Genomic DNA, 12,874 nt, shown 5'->3' with positions numbered 1-12,874 from the left:
GTAAACCAAAAAAATTACCTAAGGTATCAATGTATAAAAAAAGAAAGTATTTTCGTGTCATCAATTGCCCATAGGTTGTCCATATCTGCCTCAGCTCCTCTTTGGCTGAATCAATTTCAAAAAGTAATAAGATTATTTTGCAGCTATACCAAGATTTTTCTTTTTCTCAATGCATTCTCCAAAAGCCCAAAAAAAAAAAAAATCCAATTTATTCAAAGACATTCATTTCTGCAAAAAAATCTCAAAGGCCAAGATTTTATGATCATTTTTTTAATATTTCAGATTTTGTTTGACAAGTTTGAGGGCAAGATGCTGGTATAGTCCTTGGCCTATCCATCCATCTCTTTGTGTCCACATCTTTGAAGCTTATCCCCAATTGGGAAAGCTTATGTAGGTCCTTTGTCCTCTTGCACATTCTTTATTCCCTGACAAAGACAGCTCCAGCGACTCTTTTGAGTATGGATCATGGCCCCTTCCAAGTTTCCAAGAATTCACACACCATGTTCAAGATCGATGAGCCAACCATAATTGGCAAACCAAACTCTGATCAACAGGCGATCGGGTTACTGGGTTAGTGGGTTGACTCGTCGCCTCGGTCAAGTATTCAAATAACCATAATGTAAATCAATGCAACTGAATTAGGCGAGTTAGGACGAGTTAGGGGCAAGTTAGGGTGAGTTAGGGGTGACTCAAGCCGTGTTGAGCCGAGTCAAGGGTGAGTCAAGCGCGAGCCGGGCCAACCTTAATTCATGGGCAGGTTTGTTGTTTATCTCAGATGTCTCGAGCAATTCCAGGGTCAGCCCAGCTAGTTTGTCAACTAATTATGTTCTTCTAGACAACCATAACAAGCATTTTTATCTATGGAACATGTGCATTCCTCTCAAGGGGCATAGCGTAGTTGATGGTAGTAAGCCTGGGTATTGAACCAGCTTGGGGCCAGCCGGACACCCGAAACTCAGGTCCGGGCCTAGCCCAAAAAATAAAATCTGAGCCCGAGCCCATCTCGATTACATGAAAAATATATATTTTTAATATAAACAATGTATAAATGTAATTAATTACAATAAAATATTATATATATATAATTTTAATAAAATAAATATTAAAAAAAATATCGAGCCCAATCAGACTTATTGGGCTCAACCGAGCTGACCCGGTGCTCTTTTTTACGGGCCTCTTTTTTACGGGCCTGGACCCGGGCTGGCTGGAGTCGGGCCGGGTACCTGCCGCGGGCTAGCTGGAAGGTGAGGTGAATTTTGAAAATTTACCAACCGCCCACCTAAGCTGTGACGAATAATGAAAACAGGAAGCCTGAGCATGGGGGCAGTCCAAGTTATTTATGAAATAATCGGAGCCAAATAGGAAGGAGGTTCCACGGAAGCTGAGCGCCGAGCCTGATCATCGGCTCAGCTCAGCGGGCTTGACGTTACGGTTTCAAAGGCGTTTAACCAAAATGACTTGGCTGAAGATAATTTGATATTTTCTTATTTATTTTAAAATTCCCATTGGTCCTCCTGTGCTTGTGGACAGGGACGACCCGAAGACCACGGAGGTCGAAGGCTTGGCCGCTCTTCGGCCACGTCACTCCTTGACACGTCGGATTTGCAAAAGCAAGGTCTTCCGAAGGTGGGCCCCAAGGATGAGGAGGAAGATGGGACCCACTGAACGCGTTGCGGGACGTGATTGGCTGAAGGACGGATGCCCTCGAGATCTGAATTCCGGGCGTTTGCATCTTTATCTGTGGGCTGCTGCCACGGCTTTCTTTAAAAGATATTTTTCTCCTATGGTGGCCATTGGTTGATTTAATTCCAAAAACAGACTCAAAGTTGCCAAAAAAATTCCAATACCCGTTTGGACGGAGGAGGTGATACCGAACAGCGTTATCTAAGGCTTTATAAATGCGTGCAAGCGGATATGGCCCGATTTTAGTGACACTTCTTTTCTTGTAATCTCACATGTATTTGGCAAACAAATTTGACTCTCTCACACACACACACTTTTTTTATTTCTTGTAATCTCACATATATTCGTCATACGTACGCAACCACTGATTTGGACTGGATGTCTTTCAGAATTACATGATCATTTTGTAAACTCACTAAAACTCGTACGTTTGTTTCTTTGAACACACTCCTTTGGGCTAGGGCCAGTCAGAGGAGCAGCCACCATTAATATCTCGAAACAATGCAAGAATAGTGAATATGAGCCACATATTCCCTTATGTCTTCTTATAATTAGGTATAATATATGTACACTGAGAAAGAAAGCACTATAATTTTATTCATAATAAAAAAAAGAAGCAACGTTGATTTCAAAGAAGAAGCGAATAGGACGCATCAATGTTCATTCTCTTGAGATCCCATTTATTAGGCAGTGAGTGAGAATGGCAAACAACCATGGCATTCCGTGTCGCCAACAGATATGCATCCATTGGAAAAGCAGTAACATCAATCTAGCTGCAACATTCACATCCATATACTTATCATGCAAACGCCAAGTTTGGACCCCATATACGAACCCAGTTTGTGGATGAAATCCACCAACCATTCAATTGGATACATTATTGCACAGCTTGCCCTACTTTGACGGACCCGACCAAGAACTTCACGTGCATGGCCGTCCCTAGCGACTAGCTCATGACCACGACACGCTGATGCCCGGGCCCATGCACTTGCACATGCATGCAGAAAAGAGCATATAAAGGAATAAACACAGGTCACGTATGCATCATGATGTGATATCATGGCCATGATCATTCATGAGTTATGAACCAACTTGAGAACCATGGTAGGCCCCTACCCTAATGCATGGATGCTGATCAAAGGAGGATGTAGCAGGGCATACATGAACAAACATAGGTCATGCTAAGCATGCATGGGAAGAGCCAAAATGAGATCTCCATAGGTCCCATGGTCTGTAAAAGCTGGAGCCTAGCTAGTAGGTAGGGGCGGAGCCAAGTGTAGGCATGTGCGGGCAGTTGCCCACACAATCTCAGAAAAGACCACTTATTTGTGTGTTTTATATGCGAGTGCCCTTTAGTCATTTACTTTTCTATGCATTGTTGAGGGCTCTAATTCTTTTTGAATTATTGCCCCTCGGCCAACACTTTCTGCCTCCACGGCTCCATCCCTCGATGCATGGGCTAAATGATGTTTATGATACATGCACATGTATCATGATAATGAGTGAACAAGACCAGCATCAGATAGATCATGGTAGGCCCCCAGGCATGCATGGTTTTGTGCCTACATAGCATATAGTACATTGAAAAACATAGTTACATAGATAGTTACGGAGAGTAAGGTGCCTGCATTAAGGGGGGCGAACTACACTTTTAAAAATTTTTAAAATTTGAATAGAGGCAGAACTATAATTTTTCAAAGTTTTATAATGATTAAATGAAAATTTTGTAAAATTACTTTCTTTTTTTTCGAAAATTTGAGATACCCACTTGGCTCTGCCGTTGCATGAATGGACATTACGAATGGACATTACGAGATTACGGTCGATTAGGGGTGTAGCTAGAAATTTTTTATGAAAGGGCCCAAATTAAAGTTTCTAAATTTTGACATGGGCCGAAACATCATTTTTCAAAATTTTTATATAAGATAAACAAATTTTTTTAAAATTTACATTTAATTTTTTTTTTCTTTGAGGAAGATCCAAGGCCCTTGCGGCCTACCCTGGCTCTGCCCCTGCGATCGATCACATCATATGTGCAAGATCAGAATGGCCAATACCAGATTTTGGTAAGTGTCATGTCAGATGATCTTTCGGCCCCCCAAAGATGAAATCCTGGCTCCGCCCTTGACCTTGGTCACATGATTAATTAATTAAGTAGCATGCTGGGCCATGGTCCCATGCATGCATTGCAACACGGTAGAAGAGCAGGCACGATTGAGTAAAGATTAACGACAAAAACATCATGACTTGGAGGAACATGATCACCAATTTGAGATTCTAATAGGACCCAGAATAATGCAAAAAGAGCATGCCTGGTAGGACATGATAACATGCACATGAATAAACAAGATCACATATGCTTCATGATTAGTCTCAACAATCAATGTCTCATGCATGCCCCCCACATACATTTTTTTGGCATGCTGGCGGTGGCGGAGCCACATAAAGACTGGTGTGGGCAGTTGCCCACACCAGCCCCTTAATTTTCCTTCATTAAGGTCTTCTAATATTTTCCGTCAGTGCATGCTGGGGACATAACAAAGTATATATAGACATACGCCTACATGCAAATCATAATACGAGACAGCATTATCAACTTGAGAGTATGGCCTCCATGGTCTCCCGTGAAAATTAAAAGATAATGGTAGGAGACCACAAATCTACTGACACGACCACACCCTTGCACGATTTTTTTTTTTTTTTTTTTAAACATGTTTTTACTGTCACGATAAGAAAACGTCAGTCAAGATCAACCTTATGATATGTTAATATTGACTTTCAAGATGTATGAATACTAGATATCCAATTTGTTTGAAACTGAACCCGAATCTAAACCAAGATGGGTTGCCTGTTCAATGCCCAATCTGAAATTTGAATCCGATTAAATGTTATTTCCTAAATGAGAAGATCATGCTTTGATTTCTTAGTCAGATGTTTAGTTTTTTTTTTGGCTTTGGTCCATGTCAGATGTTCAGTTAAACATCTAATTTGAATCTGGTCTGTTGACAGTATCCCTATGCCAGAGAGGTCCCCAAGAAGTGTTAAGGCCGACACTGACACCTTGGAAAAAAGATACAAATAGATATGAATAGTAACCTTTGCAAGTTGTCCTTGCAAGAACCAGGCATCAGCCTGAGAGATGCAAAGGATAAGAGTTGCAGATAGGGGTGAAGCTTGATGAGGAGCATGCTTCTCTGAATAGCAGAATAGAGAGAAGATAGAGATCTCAGCCAAAAAAAAAAAAACTATGGTGGCACAGGAGGAAGAGAGAGACAATGGAGAAGTAGAGAGAGACTCTAGGAGATGTTCGTTCCTATACTTGGGGCATGCGAGCAATGGCGGAACCAGAAATTCTTTCCCATAGGGCACTAAATATATAACTATCAAATTTTCAATTGTGAAGATACTTCTCACAATTTGACAACTTATCTGCTGACCCAGTTCTCTTTGGACAGAATAGGAATCATGGAAAACTTATCACCTGGATTTGATTGTATGATGTATGTTATGGATTCATATTTCACGACCCCTAAAGGTGATGCAAATCACGAGTATATCTCACAAGGAAACATATGATGTGCTGCCTTACCATCAAAGAAGAAACATCAAGAAACTAAGGAAAAGAAATTGCTAATGTACTCAAGATTATTGGCTGCACCTCTGCTGTAAAGTTCAATCGTTGACAGAACCCCTAACAGCAAGCTTCGCAATTGCGCGACATCTCCATCCGATGAGAAAGAAGCTCATCGGCTGACCACCGATGGTTCAGTCACCGTCTCACAGACTTTACATGGTAGTAAGAATGACAGAAAAGTTGGTTCTTGATGTGTGAGAAAGGGCAGCTTAAAGGCTTTACTTTCAAGTAACAATCTAGAAGGGGACATGATTTTACAGGTGCAAGCAACTTTACCGATCCCTCTCCATTAAAAGAGGTAATTGTTTCAACAACGACACAGACAGCTGGACTTTAAATGGTTGGTTGGCCCGTCTTCAACTTTTCTTCCATTGGTCTAAGTGCTTGCTAGCACTAAAATTGCTGGCTGTCGTTCTGCCAAACTTCTGGTATTCTTACATGAGATGTGTATTTCATGTATCTCTTACAATCCATTGATCAAGTGGTTGCCAAGAACAACTTTGTGGCTTAATGGGCAGCAAAATTAATTTAAACCATACCCACAAATTTTTTTAAGCGTTAAAAACGTGAAAAATAAGTCAACTGAATAAAATGGCAGAAAAACACGAATGAAACTTATTTTTTCACATTTTTTATTTTAGGTTTTTTTAATGTCAAATTGTTTTGTTTCCATTTTTTAAATTTTTCATTGCTTATCTACTTATCTTTTGATGTTGTCTTATTAATTTCTCATTTATTTTATTTTTTCAAATTTTTAAGATTTTGATTTTTTAATTTAACATATTTGCATTTTTTTCAAACTCACCGTATTATATCCGGCTGAAGCTCACTTTTTAAAGAATGAAAATATTTGTGACTATGGGCCACTTTGAATGCAAACCATGAGAATCTTGGAGGTTCAAATATTCAACAAGTGAATCCTGATATCGAGCTGGTTGAACAATTAAGTATTGTACTCGATCCTCAGTAATTGAAGCAACTTGTATACAACATTGTGAAAGTTGTTGCTTGCTGTTTTTAAACACCAGTAGCGACAGGAGTACAATGTTCATGCACCCCAAGAAAGAGCATTATAAAACTTTTAAGGAAGAAAGCAGAAGGAAGAACACTCAAGATTATAGTGGTTGGGTCTTACAGACCTGCGTCCACTTGAGTCCTTGACTCTCTAGCTCTTATTCATCTTCTAACGAGAGCAGATGTTCCACTATGCATAGAAAAATTACAAAGGATCTTTCATTTAGGGATAGGTTTTGTTATACAAATCTTTCCAATTTGATGGTCAGTAATTTCCTTATTTTGTGGATTTTACAATTGTAGCATCGGAGATTTCTTGCAGCTGGCTGGTGGCGTTATCTTCATCCTCAACATGCTCCCTCAAGCCAATCTCCATGAGATTGAGATTGTTTCGAAAATACTTGAATTTTGGGCCAGGGAAAGCCTTAGTGAATATGTCGGCAAGTCAACTGTTTGAATCAACAAATTTGATTTCCAGCTCCCTTTTGGCAACTCTTTCTCTAAATAAATGATAATCGATTTCGACATGGTTTGTCTTGACATGAAGGCAAGATTCTTAACTAGATAGGTAGCTCCTAAGTTATCACACCATAAGATTGGTGTTTCCAACTCTTTTAGTCCTAGTTCCTTTGATAGGATTTTCAGCCATATAAGTTCAGAAGTAGCTCCTGCGAGGGCTTTATATTCAGCTTCCGTTCAAGATTGAGCTATAGTTTGTTGTTTGCACGAAGACCTAGAGATAATATTGCTGCCCAAAAGTGTGACATAACCACTGGTCAACCGCCGGTCATCTGGGCATCCAGCCCAATCTGCATTTGAGTAGACAGATAGATTAAGGTTCAAAGATTTAGAGAAATGAAGTCCCAAATTGACAGTGCCTTGTAAATATTTTAGAATTCTCTTGACATAATTCCAATGCTCTTGAGAAGGTTCATGCATAAACTGACATGCTTTATTAACAACATACGTGATGTCAGGTCCAGTGAATGTTGCATATTGAAGACCTCCTACTATACTTCCATAAAGAGCTCCATTATCAAATTTATCGCCAGCATATTTAGAAATAATTATGTTGGCAACAGTTGGAATGTCTACAACTCTACGATTTCCCATACATGTCTTAGATAAGAGATCCAATATATATTTTCTTTGGCATAATAAAGATCACCTGCTCTCCATGAAGCTTAAATTCCAAGAACCAGACACAATTTTTCTAAATCTTTAGTAGAGAATTTTGTCCCGAAATAAGAAACCAACATCTGAATTTCTGATGGCATACTACCTGTGATAGTAATATCATCCACATGTAATAGAATATAAATTACTTTACCTTCCGTTTGCTTAATGAAGAGAGACGAATCTGGCAATGTACACGGTTTCCCTAAGCATTCCATGGAGAAAGACATTATTAACGTCTAATTGCCTCACAATCCATCCTTTTGAGATAACAATAGCTAAAACCATTCTCACTATTGTAGGTTTGACTACAGGACTGAAAATCTCCTGATAGTCCACTCCTTTTTTATTGCACCTTTTTTCTATGAGGCGAGCTTTATGTCATGCTATTGAGCCATCTGGATTATGTTTTATTTTGAAAAGTCATTTGCTCTCAACAAGATTATTTTCATTCTTTGTAGGCACCAGAGACTGTTTTATTTTTATGAAGAGCATTGATTTCTTCAGTCATGTCTTGAAACCATTTTGGGTGATCAAGAACTTCAAGGTGATTTCCATGCTCATGTTCGTCTAATTCTTTGTCGGCATAATATACTTTTGGAATTCTAGTGCCATCCATTGATCTTGTCACCATAGTGTGAGTATGCTGACATTGATCTCTAGCCTGAGGGATAATGTCAATGACCAGCTGTTGACTGGCAGCATCTAGTTAAGCATATTCATGCATGAGAGATGGTTCAGGGCTAGATGGAGCAATGTAACGACTATTTTGGTTTTCTTCCCTGCGGTTATTTTGTTGATCTATGGTGAGCTGACTGCAGCATGTCTCACAATTTGAAACTATATAAGGCAATACCTTTTGAGGCTGATTGTCTCTTATTTTAGAATCCATCGATGATGTCTGTTTTTGAATAGAGGCTGATATTTCTTGCTCAGTGAGAGGAGCTCTCGATCCTTGAAAGAGAAAACTGTTCTCATGACAAATATCTAGAAATGTAAGTTTTTTTGTATCCTTTATGTTGATGTCCATAGCCAATAAATACACATGGCCTCGACTTTGGTTGCATTTTATTTTCCTGTAGGAAACGAGCAAGGGGTGGCAAGTACACCCAAACACTCTAATATGGTTATGACATGGAGGAGTTTTATAAAGTAATTCATAAGGGGTCTTGTCCTTTAATGTTTTGCTTGGCATCCTTTTTATAATATGCACTACTGACTAAAAAGCATTGACCCAAAAATTTGGAGGCAGTGAAGCTTGAACCAGCATGCACTAGTTTTCACATGGTGTCAGTGTTTTCGCTCCACGACACCATTTTGTTGTGGTGTGTGAGGACACGAAAGCCACCTCTGTATTCCATTTGCAACAAGAAAATTAGAAAAACTCATGCTAGTAAACTCACCGCCGGGCATCTGAGTGAAAGGTTTTAATTTTAAAGTCAAATTGGTTTTCAAAATATAACTTAAATTTCTCTAAGTATCCCTGAGCTTCAAATTTGGATTTTAATTCAAACATTCAAAAGTAGAGAGAATAATCATGAACCATAGTAGATAATATCAGTATCCATCTTTCGACTCATATAGAGCTAGTCCCCACAGGTCAGCGTGGATGATTTCAAAGGACTGATGGCATGGTATTTGGCATAAGGGAATGGGAGTTGATGCATTTTGCATATAGAGGAAAGTGAACAAAACATATTATGAGATAAATCATGATGAATCAAACCATGTTTTTTCATTATTTCTAAAACATGAACATTTAAATGCCCTAGATGCTGATACCAAAGATCAACATTTTTATTATTTGCGTAAAGAGAAACACCATCTATATGCTGATCATCAACATTTTGACCACCATTTTTATTTGTTGAAGTATGACCCGCTAGTTCCTAACTGACTCAGTTGTTATTCTAATCTGATTTGCATGCTACCATAGCTTTCGATATAGCTGAACCAGTGTTACTGTTCTTGATTGTCAGATTTCCTCCCGGCCAGTGGTAAAGACTATGTTTATTCTCTCCTTGAAATAGAACCTTCCCAATCTGCATGTGCTTGACAGTAAATTTACGTGGAAAAAATTCAAAGAAGCAACCCTTGTCGGTAGTAAACTTCGCAACATATAGGAGATTTTTCTTAATAGAGGGCACATGAAGGACATTTCTCAACTGAAACTGATGTTTATTTGTATGTAAAACAATATTACCTATTCCATGAATGCGTAGGGAGGATCTTTTGCCAACCACCACAGCTTCAAGGCCCTGACTGTCACACCCCAACCCTTTTGACCCTCAAAAGAATTTTTTTTTTCTTAACATAAAACATTGAGGTGCGACGACACAACAATTGAAAGTGAGATGATCCAAGAAATTCAAAACAATGGGGGCAAGCTTTCCATTATATAAGCATTTCAGTTCCTCTGTACACATGACCAAAAATGCCCCAAAATCACAACATTGATGCCTAACAAAAAACCAGGCACCAATAAAACCAAAACAAGACACGCTAGCACGACATTTGACCCAAAACCTTCCCAGTAGGATGTGAGTGAAGCCACCTAATCAACCTGCTGCCCCTGGTCCGCCAAAACCTAAAAAAGAAAAACAATTGAAGGCTTAGCCTTCGCAGTATGGTAACAAACCAGAAAAATCCCTAAACCTCTAGGTAAGAGCTCAGATATGATCTAATCACAAATAACATACAACTCTGCATAACATATCATTCTCATTCTAATCATTTACATTAACTTTAGTGAATTGACAGTTCCTGTTACACAGGCACGTGCACACCGCAGGCGTTCTACAGCCGGGAGACAACCCCCGTGGTGGCCCGAATCGATATGGATCCATTCACGCTACAGCGGTAGAGCATTCATCCATGGATGTGTGAATTCCAAGGAGAGATACTCAGCCTTCCCTATGACACCCAGGTTGGGAAGGCGGGAGCCCAACGCTCCAAGCACAATACACAATAGTACCCTGGGGCCTTGCACCGCCTACGCTCCGAACATGCGAGACCAGTAGCGAAAGCGGGACGTCTCCCAAACACATTGCTACAACCCACTGGCCTCTCATCTCTTATTATTTCTTATTTAACATTATGAAAACACAATCACAAGATGACCAGCTAGCTCATGAGGTTGGTTCATTCAACGAGTGCCCCATACCTCTAAATGCCTCCACACGAAGGCTACATATATAATTGACATTCTTAGCTACCCGTCATAGCAATACGAGTACAACTACCCTTCAATTCCATTCATTTGTATTATGCCCAAGGCAAAACATACGAATACATTACAACATTCACATCACTTATCACATCAATCACATCTTTCAAAACTTAGCCAAACCACAGAGAGTAGTCTCGATCCGTGGTTGGCTCGTAGTTGTCTTATGTAGTTATCATTATAGGATGCTTTCTAATGCACAGTTGGGGTTGAGGAGATACTCGACTCGATAACTCATCTCATCTGTCCTAAGCAGTTATCAATTCTAGCATGCACATGCAATTACGTAGTAATTTTCAAAACAAAACTTATCACATAAACATTCAATTCTCATGTATACAATCATTCAATCACATCATGGTCATAGGATCCAACGATCCTCAACACACACAGTCTAGTTGGCCCCAAGCCGGGATTTGCCTAGAATGCCACCATACCAGTCGCACGTCGCCAAGATATCCAAAATGCCTCAAGCTTCAACCTAGTCACTCAAGGTCTACTGGACGTGCCCGGTGTACCTGCAACCACAATGAAAAGGTAAGTTCTACACTCGCTTCGCTATACAATTCATACAAGTGTAAAAATATAATCATTGAGGCATGTCATTGCTTCAAAAGGGTGTCGACGAGTAGTATCGACTCACAAAACCCTCCAATAGGCCTCTTTCCAATCCTATGAGGTTGTGACCAAACATCTAAACTCAAAGTTTCGATCAACCCATCACTAACACACTTCTCAATAGCTTTCTTTAGTTGAGGTGCCTACCCAATACCCCAACTTGCATGCTCTTCTCCAACTAACCAAAAATTACGCCCGTCGCAATAGTATGAACCGCAAGTTGTAGTAAATAGCTTCAAAAATCAACAACTCATGTTAAAGAGATAGATATACACATGGATTCTTGTTCTTCTCACAAATAGTTATAAACTTCCCCCAAAATAACATCGCTAAAAAGCTATCCAAAACATCAAATCATGAGTCTAGCATGCTTAAACAATAATTATACATGCTCTAATAAATATTACTCAACAATCTAAGCTCGATTAGGTCTTTCTCACCCCAATTCAAGAGCTCAAACTGCTGCGATGCTTCCGGCAGCCACCTCACGAGTCCAAGTGGTCTCCAAGCGGCTAAAATCCTTCAATGCCGCCACCACCAAGGCCTACAAGTCGCTGTTATGAGAGGGAAGACCAGTCCCCCAAGCTGAAATCCGATCACATAATCGTAAATAGGGTGAGATTTAGTGAAAAAGAGGTCAAAAGAAGGGTCTGCCGTTTGAGCAGGACCTCCCGTAGTTGCGAGGGAGGAGGCTAAAGTCAAATGGGAGAAAGAGGGCACGAGAGGATGGGAGTGAAGCTGCACACGTGAGGGAGACAGTGAGAGAGGAGAAGCCCAGTGTTCGGGTGAGGGAGAGAGAGACTGCATGAGCAGGAGAGGGGAAGCGTGGCAAGAGAGAGAGAGCGTAGGCAGAGAGGGTTCAAATAGAGAGGAGAGACAGACGGGGAGGGTGAAAAGGGGTGAGAGAGGCGGAAGGGGGAGATAGCACGAGAAAGTGAAGGCTGGGCAAGGGGGAGGCCGTGCGAGAGGGAAAAGGGTGTGGGCAGGGGGTCGAGAATGCAGCGAAGGAGGGAGAAGGAGAAAGAAGAGGAAAAAAGAAAGATGAAAGCAAAGAGGATTCAAGAGGGCTTACCCGAGCGTCGCCCTCCACCTCTGTCGTCCTGCCTGCTTCTCTGTCGCAAGAAACAGTGAGAGATGAGAGAACGAAGAAGAGGGAGGTTCTGCGGTAAGGGAGAAGAGACGGAGAGGAAGAGAGAGCCAACGTCGGGCTCCCTTTCACGCCTGGACTTCGGGTCCGGGTCCGGACTAGCTCCAATCCAAACCTGAAATAAAAGAACGAGCGTTACACTGATAGATGGATTGAGAAGATGACTGGTTTGTTGTTATATGATGCAAAGCACCAGTGCCAGGCACCAAGATGAGTATATCTTGTTGTTGGATGCTCATTCTACAAACGCTTTGGGTATATCCCACCAGTTCCGATTAGTGTGTTTTTTTGTACCACAAAATTGACATGTCACTTGAGGTTTAGATGTAGCCGATTGAGACATTGGAAACTGAGTTCCACCTTGCTGATTTTAAGT

Source organism: Nymphaea colorata, chromosome 5, assembly GCF_008831285.2.
Source record: "Nymphaea colorata isolate Beijing-Zhang1983 chromosome 5, ASM883128v2, whole genome shotgun sequence".
NCBI classification, from domain to species: Eukaryota; Viridiplantae; Streptophyta; class Magnoliopsida; order Nymphaeales; family Nymphaeaceae; genus Nymphaea; species Nymphaea colorata.
This window is presented reverse-complemented; position numbering follows the sequence as displayed.